Source organism: Chionomys nivalis, chromosome 3 (assembly GCF_950005125.1).
Source record: "Chionomys nivalis chromosome 3, mChiNiv1.1, whole genome shotgun sequence".
NCBI classification, from domain to species: domain Eukaryota; kingdom Metazoa; phylum Chordata; class Mammalia; order Rodentia; family Cricetidae; genus Chionomys; species Chionomys nivalis.
In genome coordinates, this window is record NC_080088.1 from 10,472,919 (window position 1) to 10,486,127 (window position 13,209).

A 13,209-nucleotide genomic window follows, 5' to 3' on the forward strand; every position below is an offset into this window, starting at 1 on the left:
AAGAAACTGCCTTGGCCCATTTGTTTGGCCAGCCTTTAGGTGGGTGGAATAAACAGAACATAATATTGGGAGGAAGAGGAAGTGAGCTCAGAGGCCATGCTCCCCTCTTTCGGGTAGACACCTTAGCTCTGCTCTCTAGGGCAGATGCGATGAAGCTCTGACCCAGGATGGACATAGGCTAGAATCTTCCTGGTAAGCGCACCTTGGGGTGCTACACAGATTATTAGAAATGGGCTAGTCCAGGTGTGAGAGTTAGCCGAGAAGAGGCTAGATACAATGGGCCAAGCAGTGTTTAAAAGAATACAGTTTTACCAGCCTGGTCTACAAGAGCTAGTTCCAGGACAGGCTCCAATACAACAGAGAAACCCTGTCTCGAAAAACCAAAAAAAAAAAAAAAGAATACAGTTTTTGTGTTGTTATTTTGGGGCATAAGCTAGCCAGGCAGCTGGGAGCCGAGCTGTGGGAAGAGGCCTGCAGCTCCTACTACAAAATGGCACCCAACGTGGGGCTCGAACCCATGACCCTGAGATTAAGAGTCTCATGCTCTACCGACTGAGCTAGTCGGGCGCCTGGGAGCTGAGCTGTGGGAAGAGGCCTGCAGCTCCTACTACACCCATCTTCTTCCTGGAAACTTCAAAGATTACTGCAGGAAAATTCATTGTTCATTGTGGAAAATTTAAGCATTATTTATACAGACATATATTCTATGAAAGATATGATAGAGACAAAAATAGGTATGAAGAAAAGTAATTTTTTTTTCTAAATTCTTTCTTCTTTCTGTCTGATACCAGACAGCTCTTGACATGAGACAGAAACTCTGAATTTTTTTAACAACATGCTTGGATTTAGAGAAGGACAGAGTCATGTCCAATTCCATAGCCAGCTTTTATTTTTAAGTGAGTCATGACTATTATTCTAGTTAATATTTAGAGATTCTTATTTTCAGATGACCTGTATTCATAAGTGATAATTCTCTTTGCTTGATGATCCTATCTGGATAATTATCTTTTCCTCTTTAGGCATCTGGATGTCCAGGGTCTCTTGATTTTTTGAAGATAAATATTTTCCTGCAAATACAGAAACAAAAACCCTGCCCCAACCCTTATGAGGTTTCCTTACCACCTGATTGGTTGTCACCTCTGTGGATGAGGCTTCATTTCTCTTTCTCAAGAAATTCCTCTTTTTCAAACTGAATCTTTATTAATTTCAATGATATCCATAACTTTTCTTCTCCTGTTGAAACAAGAGAAAAACCCCTTCCCCAACGTAGCACTTCTCCTAACTTCTGTGAGGTCAACACATCTTTGAAATACACTGGCTGATTTAATTCAGAAAACTTTTCTATTATCCAATGTTAATCTGCTGTTGTTGTTCCTTTCTCATTAGCATTAAGAAAATTCAAGGTCAAAAAAAGCATTATGTAATCTATTATGTAATCTATTTCTGGGAGTATTTTCCACCCCTTTTTGTTTGTAGTTTGATTTGATCTTTCTATAACTGCCTGACCTGTAGGATTGTGTAACACACCTGTAATATGTTTTATATTATAATAAGCAAAACTGTTTCATTTTCTTAGAGACTTATGTTTGAACATTATCTGTCTTTATTTGAACAAGTATACCTATGATGGCCATAACTTCTAACAAATGTGTAATTACTGAATCAGCCTTTTCTGAGCTCAAAGCAGTTGCCCATTGAAAGTCTGAATAAGTGTCAATGGTATGGTGTACATATTTTAACTTTCCAAATTCTACAAAGTGGAAAACATCCACCTGCCAGATTTCATTTCTTTAAGTACCCTTTGGGTTACTCCCTGTAGGTAGCAGTGTTTGGCTATAGAAAGAGCAAGTAGGACATCTCTTTATACTCTCCTTAGCTTGTTGCCATGTAATGCAAATTCTTTCTTTAAACCTTTACTATTGACATAATGTTTCTTATGAAATTCTGAGGCCTTCAACACATTTCCATTCAATAATTGATCAATTTCCGCATTACCTTGTGCTAGAGGACCTGGCAGACCCCTGTATGGGATCTGATGTGTGTTATGTATTTGGGACAGAACCTATTCCTGATTGTATCTTGAACCTGTATGAATAATGAAGTCAATTCAATGTCATCAGGTATAAATGCAGCAGTTTCAATATGCAAGACAACTCTTTCTGCATATTGTGATCAGTAACAATATTAAGAGATTCTTTGAAACCCCTTAGTTCCATGAGAATAGCATATAATTCTGCCTTTTGGACAGAATTATAAGGGCTTTGTCCCACCTTACTTAAATCTTCTGATATGTAACCTGCCTTTCCTGATTTATTTGCATCAGCATAGAATGTACAGGCTCCAGTTATTGGTGTGTCCCATACAATGTGGGGAAGGATCCACACTTTATAAGGTTAATTCTATCACTTTTGGGATAATTGCTATTAATCGTTCCTAAAAATTTAGCACAGGATTTTTGCCATGGTTCATTGTCTTCCAATAACTTTTTAATTTCATCAGAAGTAAAAAACACTATAATCTCTGCTGGGTCTATACCTGCTAGTTGATGAAGTCTCAATTTTCCTTTTATAATTAATTCAGAAACTTTTTCCATATAAGTTTGTATTTTTTTACTTGGTTTATGTGGTAAAAGATCCATTAAAGATAATATCTCCCCTTTCCTTTAAAAGTCCTGTGAGGGAAATTCTGGAAGGCAATATAACTAGAATGCAATTAAGATTTGGATTCACCTTATCCACATGTGCCTCCTGTAATTTTTCTTCAACAACCATCATTCCTTTTCAGTTTCAGTTGTTAATTCTCTGGGACTATTTAAGTCTTTGTCACCATCTAAGGTTTTGTTTAAATGAACTATTAGATCAGGTGCTATCCTAACAGCTGGTCATAGACTGAAAATGTTTCCAAACAATCTTTGAAAGTCATTAAGGGTCCACAATTGATCTTTCCTAATTTGTACCTTTTGTGTTCTAATTTTCTGTAAACCTATTTTATAACCTAGGTAATTGACAGAATCTCCTCTCTGTGTTTTTTTTTGTTGTTGTTGTTTTTTTTTTTTTTTTTTTTTTTTGGTCAGGAGCAATTTGTAATCCCCATTTTGGCAAAACTTTCTTTACTCCTTCTAACATTTTTTTTGAGGTATCTATGTTTGAATCAGATAGCAAAATGTCATCCATATAATGGTAAACTATAGATTTAGAAAAATTTTTATGTATTTTTTCTAATGGCTGACTTACACAGAATTGGCATAGGGTGGGTATTAAACATTCCCTGTGGAAGGATGGTCCACTTGTATCTCCTAGTAGGTTGAGAATTATTATAAATAGGTACTGTCAAGGCAAATTTTTCTTTGTGTTTTTCTTATAAAGGTATAGTGAAAAAACAATCTTTTAATTAATAACTATAAGAGGCCTTCCTTTTGGTAATAGAGAAGGCAGAGGAATTCCAGATTGTAGAGGACCCATAGTTTGAATTTCCTTGTCGACAGCTCTTAGATCTGTCACCATTCTCCACTTGCCAGATTTGTTTTTAATACCAAATACAGGAGCATTCCAAGGGCTTGTTGATTCTTCAATATGATGAGCATCTAGTTGCTCCTATACCACCTGTTCTAAAGCCTGCCATTTATCTTTTGTTAATGGCTATGGTTTAACCCGTATGGTTTCTCAGTTAACCATTTTAAAGGCAGGGCCGTTGGTACCTCTAAAGGTTTGTAGTTGCTTTGTGTTCTTGCATAGCCTGAATGGCTGGTGACCTTTGTGTATAGAAGCTTATAATATTATTCCCAGAATTATGAGTTTCTGGGACTGCAGGAATATTAATCTCAGTATTCCATTGCTGCAGCAGATCACAACCCCATAAATTTATTGCAATATTAGCTGCATACGGTCTCAGCCTTCCTAAATGTTCTTCTGGTCCTATGTATTCAACCCATCTCGTGCTTTGTTTCACTTGAGATAGGGCTCCAATTCCTAGTAACTGAACATCTGTGTCTTGAAGAGAATAATTTGGATGCCAAGATTCTGGAGTAATGATATTCACGTCCATACCTGTGTCTATCAAATCCACAATTACTATGCCATTTATATGCACTCTTAGCTTTGGTCTTTGATCATTTATAGAAGTCTGCCAGAATATACCTTCCTATTTCCTATTGGAATTTTTATCTATCGTCCATGGTTATTCCATCATCCAGAACAGTATGGTTTTTTACAAAAGGCTCTGGATTTTTTAATTTTCCTGGTGAGATGTGTCCTCCACAGTGACTGGGAATGACTGGACCACTTTTGACTTGGGGGCCTGTGAGAGGCCCCCCAAGGACTTTCCCAATGGTATCAGGTTGCCTTATCTGCCTTTTGTTGATCTACATTCATTGGCCCAATGTCAGCCTTTGTTACACCTTCTACATACATCTGAAGGCTGAGTCCTCCTATTCTTGCCATTCCCAGAGGAGATATTATTCCTAGGAATTCCTTGTGTACAATCCCTTCTCAGATGTCCTATTCTACCACAATTAAAACATTTGGCATTTTGATGTCTCCTCATTTTTTTGAAAATTGCTTCTCCTACCCAAGATTCAGTATTATAGTCAAATGTCTCAATGTTCATTGTATGCAGGATCCATTCATCCATTGGTGCTGATCTAACCTTTAAAGGTCTAAATATCTTTTTGCATTCTAAGTTGGCATTTTACAAAGCCAGAGATTCAATAAGTACTTGTCTAGTATCTGTGTCTGTTACTCCTATTTGTACAGCCTTAGTTAATCATTGTAAAAAGTCACCAAATGGTTCTCTATGGCCCTGTTTAACCCTGGTATATGATTCAATTCATTTTCCTATTTCTTGAATCCTGACCCAAGCATTTAAGGCTGCTCTGTGGCATAGGGATGAAATTTGTTTATTGTAAAGAGCTTGAGCTTGTGGGTCAGCATAAGTGCCCTCACCAAGAATTTGATCTTGCGAAGCCTCAAGTCCTTTTGCTTTTCCCTGTTGTTCTAAAGTTTAGCCTCTTCCCTGAAGTAACATTTAAACAAGTTGAAGTCCAACATTCAGGTCTGCTGAAATTAACGATAGCCAGTCATGTGGCATGGCTTTGATTCTAGAAGCCCATGTCTTTACCATCTCCCTAAAAATGTGGAATGCAAGCCATAAGTTATGAAAGCTTGCTTACTTTCTTTTAGATCATTCATTCCTATAGGTATCCATCTACCTTCTTTGGATCCTTTTCAGCCTTTAGAACTTGATGTTTTGTCAAAGTAGATTACAGGGTAGGAAGCTAAAAACCCTGGTTAAGTCATCTCTGACAGCTACTGGTGATGTTAAATCCTGTCCTTGTACCTCTTATCCTTCTCATCAGCTCCAATAATTTCCTCAATTATTTCAAATCTTTTTACTACTGTCTTTTGTAAAGCCTGAGTCTCCTGACCTGTATATATTTCTAGTGATTTCATTGAGGCACCTAGCCTCTGAACCTCATTCTGCACATGTGATTCCAAAGTCTTAAGTTTTTCATTTAAAGATAACATCTCATTCTTGGACATTATTTGGATAATGTGTAGATCGCCTTCCTGGACAGATACTCTATCTGCTAACCTATCATAACTTTTTATCAGATTTTGGTTGTCAGATTCAAGAGTATGAATTCTTTCAGATAATTTCTCAGAACCCTTTGACATAGATTCAATTTTGTCTGTCAAATTAATGTTACCCTTTTCAAAAATATTAATTTTTTCAGGTAACTTTTGATTTTTGATGGCATTAATCCTGTCAGCTAGCTGTTCATTATTGGTCTGTAAAGACTGTATCATTTCTAAAAGTGCCTCATTTTTGGCTCTGTTATCAAATCATTTTCTTAAAGATATAATATGAAGGAAAAACTGAGTCCCGATATCCAATAAATGGACATATCACCATAACCTACGAGCCTTGCAGAACACAATCCATAGTGTTAGCAAAAAAGTTACTACAATTTTCCATGGTAATGTTGTCTGTCATTAACTTTCACGTTTATTGATTTATTAATTACCTGTTATGAGGTCAAGTAAATTGTTTTAGGTATAATAATCTTTATTGCCCAGCAGGTGTCATGGTTACAGAGTCACGACTATTGGTGGCACAACTGGTGGTGCCCGGCACAGTCCAGCACTGCTTTGGTTTCTTGCCTTGGTGCTGGTTAAATACAGAGAAATGTGCTTTGCTTGACAAATTAAAAGCAATTAAATTAATTCTGTACATGGAGCAAGAAGCCCAGAACTCACGGGCAGGGAGCAGCAACCGGAAGCTGCACAGGGAATGCCAGCAGTAGGAGGGGCGGGATCACGCACAAGCTTGGAAAATTTCCAATACAAAAACCACTTAGTAGGTAAAAACAAGCTGAGCAGGTGGGGGTGGGAGACTTTCTGGGCTGTGGACCAGTTAGGCCTTTAAGCCAGTCCACCTAGTAGGTGTAGAGTTCTTACCTATGTGGAGGCCAGATGAATAAGGATGCTAAAAAGAAATCCCACACTAGCTCAGAACTGAGTATAATAAAGGGTTATTTATTTAGGGGTAGACTCACAGATCACAGTCCTCTGCACAAATGTGGAATAGGAACCGAATCACACAGCTGGAAGAGAGGGCGACAGCACGTGCTTTATAGTATGAGAGGCCACGCACAGTGGGTGAGTAACTTAAAGGATAGTGGTGGTAGGAGTTTCTACAGCAATACCAAACACATCTGCTTCTTCAACACTCCAAAAATGAAAAAAATCTTACCAAAAGGGTCTTCCCGTACAACTTCCAAAAACTATTAACCAAACTCTCTGTCATTGGGCTTTCCTGTGACATATGAATTTTATTTCTCTTTAGCTAATACTTTCAGGGTTCTTTCTGTATGCCCAATAGTACACTGTGATGAAGGAATACGAAAACTTTTAAAACCATAGCCTAATAAATAAGGTCATCATCTAGACCAGATGATTTGTTATTTTATGCCTTTATATGTGAGATGCAGTTTCACAAGCTTCACGTCATGATGGAAAACACCAAATTTAACAGGGCATAGAAGAGTGCTAGGCCAGTACTGATACATAAGACACACAACCTCTTGTAGATTATCATCATCCATACCAAGGGTGACATCATACTTCTTGATCCCAATTTTCAGTGTTTGCATCACCTTTTACATCATATAATGAGGGTGATTCTAAGGCCACTCCTCAGTGTGACAAACCAGGGCTTCACATCTGATGAAGGTTGTACTTTGTCTTCAAATCTGATGAAGATAGAAGCAGATCTTCATGTCTTGTGGGGGTCAAGTCATTTCTTCTACCTGATGAAGGCTAAGACAATTTTTCATATATAATATAGCTCAAAATGAAGGTCAAAACATGTCTTCAGATCTGAGAAAGTTGAATCAAGTCTTTAAATGTAGTGAAGATGAAACAAACCTTCATATCTGATGGAGAGCAAACAAGGTTCTCATATCTTATGAAGGTTAAGCCAGATCTTCATATCTGATAAAATCTAAACCATGTATTCATATATAATATAATTCAGCATGAAGGGCAAACTGCTCTAAATATCTGACAAAGGTCAAACCAGGTCTTTATATCTGATGACCATGTTGGGCATTATTAAATGACCATCCTGGATTTCTGACTATCGCCCTTTCAGCTTCCAGTCCTCTTGCTTCTACCCGAAAAAGGTACCTTATTTCCACACAGATAAACCATGGTAATTACCTCATCTTCAAACCCATGATCCCATACCATTTACAGTCTCTTTTGCCATGTAAATAATCATGTGAATCTGTACTCAAGTCAGAATGTGGACACCTATAGGGAACTTCAGTCTACTTCAGGAGAAAAATGGAATTCTTCTGAATACCAGGGACTTTTGGACTCATTCTGATTCTCTTCTAATAAACTATCCTTTGGGATTTAACATTGATTTAATGTGGAAGAAAATGTTGACAATGAAATATATCAAAAGAGTAGCCTGTTCCTCACTTATTCCATTGATGACAGACAGTACAACTCATGTAGACTAAAACTATCCCATTCAAAGAAAGTATGGACGGAACTGTAAGTATCACAGAAAAAAAAAGATGCATCCTGGAGCTCAAATTTATATTTTAAAATCATTCCTCTGGTTCCTAATACTATCCCACTCTGAAGATTTTTACGCAGAAGGAGACTATTCCTGTCTGAAAGAAAAGTTTTTACTTCAGCTACAGTGTACACTACACATTGGGAAGATATTCACTTGAAATTATTGACTAGAAGCCATGTCTGGTGGCTGGAACTTCATCCTTCTATAGAGGAAACTATAAAAGTAGCAATATACTTTGGTTTAGTCAATATAAACTTCCAGTACATATATTTTTTTCAAGGGAAGAAGCTGTAATAAAAAGCCATAAAAATATTCCAAAAAATACTCAAAATAGCTCAGGAGAACTCCAGGCTCTATTTAAAGGCTTTGCAACTATAGTTACTGTATAATAGCCATTATTTTTGATATATGGCTTGCCCTTAATGATGGATGTTGGGAATTCATGGAGGATATTTGTTGTTGCTATCTCTGTAGCACGGTACTGCTTTGGGAGAAAAAAGAGAGTGAAGGTTCAGGATTCTTCAGGCACTGAGAGATGCTATTGGAATGTTTGGCTCCATCTATCTCACACGATGACTCTGCAGTCACTGCACACCTCAAAACCCTATAATCTAGGCCTTCTTCATCTAAATGTCAATCAGATCTTAGAAAATACATGATCATATATATGGACATTGTGCTGCCCATTGTACTGGATAACCCTCCGTTGAATTCTAAGAGCTCATCTAAGGACTACAGAGCTAGACCAGTGCTACTGTGTAAAGGGTTCCTGACAGTTGCTAAAACCTCACAAGGCATCTGGATTGGTATGCTATCACCATTGTTAAAGAGCGGTAGCTGTGTCTCAAAGAATACTGGTATTAATGGAACCATTAGAAATGCTCTTTCAGGAGCCAAGTGGCGTTGAGCTTTTGCTCTTCCATATGCAGATTAATTGTAAATAGAAATAAAAGAAGGTAAAAATTGAAACAAAGGAATAGCTATGTAGACTTTCCTAGCTCAATAGCACAAGGCAGAGTAACCAATCAAAGAAACTCACACCATCTTTCCTCCTTTTGGATTATGTTATGAAGGGACAACATACTGTCCTAAAGATACAGATTTTGCCTCTTTTGCTATTAGTCTCTTTAAGTTCTTAAAATTGATCCTCAAGTAATACAGCATGATATTTTGTTTATAGTATCATTAGCTTATAAAGAATTAAAGCAGCCCAGAAAAAAAGACATTTGAAACAGAACGATAATGTCTATTAATTGGAGTAGAGAATTGGTAGGGGACAGCTGGTTAAGAAAAACATAAACCTGGATGATATTTGTCCAGACAAGGATATATAACTGTGTTTCTGACTGGAGAGCTTATGATTTTGGCCTTAACCTTCCAAAAAATGAAAACAAACTTGTTAACAGGATCACTTACATGACTCCTGGTATTTATGAAAGAAAAAAAAAAGAGGCACTTATTCAGAAAAAGAATAGTTTCTCCCAGTGCTGATAACCAAGCAACTGATATGCTACAGTTAGAAAGATGACAAATCTTATCTTTCCTATCTTGTTGGCTACAGCCAGTACATGGCCTCATTTAAGCATTAGGACTTACCGTCCAGTCATGTGCCCATTGGGCCAGAAATTTAACTAACAGAATTAATGGCTTCCAAACTAGGGATCTCATCATCCCTCAACTCCATCTTGTGCCCTGTGAGGCTGAGCCTGGATTTGGGCTCGCAAAACTTTTGTCTGAGCCTCTATAGTTCTGAGAGTTCAGTCTTATATATCCATACCTCACTGAGTTTTTATTTCTCTCTATGCCAATGATATGACATCACAATTTACTTGATAGTAATTACACTGGGAAATTAGTATTATTAGAGAATCATATTAGCGTAGGCAATTAAGGAGAATATGCAATGTAAGTGAAGATGACATAATTGATCCCATATTTGTCATATAGCACTGTTGGTGGTGTAATGATTTAAAGAAAAACAGAACTTGTACTTAGCAGTGTGAACTTGGTGAAGCACACACACTGGTTTAAGTTCACACAGCCATGGCAGCTTAGAAAACCGAGCATCACTCATCCACTCAGCAGATAAACACGGCCTAAGAATATAGAGAAAGCGGTCATAGAAAAACAAGGCAACTTCTGCAAAAGTCTATTAGAAAACTCTCCATGTCGTGATTATATATTTTTGTTTTTAAAACTGACATTTATCCTGATGTGACATTTTTCTTAAACCCTTCCTGATTTTAGTTGAAATACCAACATCTAAAGACAAAGTCATAAGGTGACGCTTACAAAGCTCTCAGAGAACAGAGCTTTCAGTCACAACCAGTCTACACTACAAAGGACAACTCTTAAAACACAACTTTCTTGGGGCTTTCTCACTTTTTTTATCTTGAAGGTTTTTCTTTCTTCTGGTTCTGGAATGTCCATAAAGCTGATAGATAGGGTTATGATCTATACCCTGCACTTGGTTCATAATTTCTAGGAAAATCAGAACAAAGTCAAAGAAATGCTGATCTAAACTCTTAGCTAGGAAAGAGAGCAGAGACATCCGTGAGATAGCAAATGCAAAGAAGAGCTGGAGGGTCCAAGGCTTCCTCCTTCAATAAAAGCAGGTTCGTCAGCTGCTGCTTGCTCTGTTGCCATATCCCATTTCTAATATTGAATAACACATAGAAAGTGAATACTTGCCTCCAGAAATTAGAAAAACAATAATAAAATGATGATCTAAATGATTTTTCTTCGTAAAAAGTGTTCAGGTTCACAACAGGGGATCAAAACCTTCTACAAGGTTCAAAGGGAAAATTTTATCAAAATGAAAGCTGTAAACTCAGATGGATTTGTGTTTCAGTTTCAATTCCAGAAATGATAATTTAAACTCCATGTCCAGATTCATAGCTTAACATAAAATTTACACAGTTCCCTTTACACTGTCTAGTAAGGCAGGCCAGCTCTTTCTGCTCGAATGGTTGAAGAAACCAGCTAACAAGGCCTCACCGTGCATGGTTCTAAATGTTGTTGATGGCCCTAAAGAAAACCCCACCTTTAAAATCCCGCCTGCATGCCTGATGCTGTGAGCACCATAGGAGCAGCTCAGATGCTGTTAGATCGTGAGTCACAGCAAGTGCTTTCCCATCACTCGTCAGTTTCAGAATTTCCAGTTTGGCTAAATAGCCTCTGCCTCCCATGTTAGCAGAGGTGAGTGTCTCCTGAGAGTTGACACTTTGTTACTGCTGTCCTTTAAACACACTGTTCCTTCTTTATCCCCCTTCATGCCAGTTTGCATGTGTTAGGCAGACTCTCTGGCAACTTACAGAATCTTTACCCATGCACTTTGAAGCCATCTCTCTAGTCTACGTTCTAAGCATGCTCGATCTTCACTGCTAAGGTCCATGCTTCCCACAAATCAGTGGCGCACCACCCCTCAGATACCCTGATCCGAACGTGTAGTAGTATCAAAGAGTTCCACAACAGCCCGGAATGCAGTATAACAAAGGTTTATTTATTTGGGGATAAACTCACAGTAAGGGTAGCGATCCACAGTCCTCTGTGTCCACTGGGAACTGGAACCGAATCCAGTGGGGGAGGGGGGAGCTGCACTCGCCTTTTGTCTACACGAATGGTACATGAGACCACGCCCAAAGTGGGCCAATATCTTAAAGGCTATTGGCTGAAGGAGTTCCCCCCACAGGAAGGGCTCAATGATAGGCCTCAAGAAACCCTGACTTAAAAACTTTGGGAGAGCCAGATGTGTCAGGAAAAAAAATGCTTCAGAAATGCAACTTGTAGTTCACCTGCTTTTTACTGAGCTTTGGCTCTTAGAAAAGTCCTCATGTGTCTGTCTGTCCAGTAGTTCATCTTTTTAAAACTACAGACAGGTGTGAGCTGCGATGTGGGTGCTGGGAATTGAGCCTAGGTCCTCTAGAAGAGCAGTCAGTGCTCTTAACCACTAAGCCATCACTCCAGCTCCTGGACTGACAGGCACGCAAAGACTTTTCAAAGAGCCAAAGCTTAGCTCTCCACTTTATTGTCCCTTTTGTTGCTTGTTTGATTCTATTCTATTTTTGTTCTGTTCCTCTTCCCTAACGTTTCCCTTCTGGCTTTCCCGATGACTTCTTCATCACTTCCTGATGTCTACCTTCTGTCTTATTTATTTTTTCCCTTACAACTTCTGTACCTCAGCAAAGTCTCTCAAGCAATAAAGAAATTATGATGTGCCTTAAAAGAAAGAGAAATGTAACTTGTGAATTTCTTATTAATTCCAAAATCACGAACAACAAGTAGGATCCAAGCAGTGCTTTTTTTTTTAAACCCAGCAACAAGGAAGATAATACCCTGATGCAGAAGACGTAGAAAGCCATTCAAAACATTTTCTTCTGCATTGAGCATAAAAGCATGATCACTACATAATAAACTACCTACCTTCTACCCCTACATCTCATAGCTACCTTCCTCTTCTCCCAACAGATAAAACAGTATATGAACTGATAGGATTACTGGAACTATCATGATCCTAAAGATGCAGCAGAGAATAAGCTCTAGAAGACATATTTTCTTGCATTTCTGAAGTCTTGGTGTGTGTGTGTGTGTATGTGTGTGTGTGTGTGTGTGTAGTATACAAACAAAAGAGTGCCAATTTGGGCAAAGCAAAAATGTCAAGGACAGTGAGGGGTAGAGAAGAACAGCAAGCATGATGATAAGTGTATATGATCATAATAGTACTATTTTGTACACTAAAATAATGGAAAATAAAGAAATTTACATTAAAAATCAATTTGACTAAAGAGTGATAGAAATATGCACGTCTCCTAATTCTACTAAGATATGCTTAGCAATGTTGAAAAAAGAAATAAAAGTGATGTAGTTTTCAGAGATACATTCAGTTATAGACTCTCATTTGAACACATCTGCATACTAGCATTGCTATGTCAACATACAACAACTTGTAATCTGAGAGAAGCATTGTGCTAATGATAAAAACTATGCAATCACATTATTTCTCGGCTGGGGGTTGCTTTTGGAAGCTTAGGCAAAAGAAAAGATAAAAACCTATGCCATCATACTCAACTCCAAGTTTTTGCAGACATGCTACTGATGGTCTTTTCTTAGCATCCTCCTTCT

General features: G+C 37.9%; 1 protein-coding gene across 6 annotated transcripts in view; it reads left to right on the forward strand.

Moving 5' to 3' along the window:
* The window catches only part of Grik1 (glutamate ionotropic receptor kainate type subunit 1), a 384,033-nt gene that overhangs the window by 267,684 nt on the left and 103,140 nt on the right, over positions 1-13,209 (forward strand). The window lies entirely within an intron of this gene.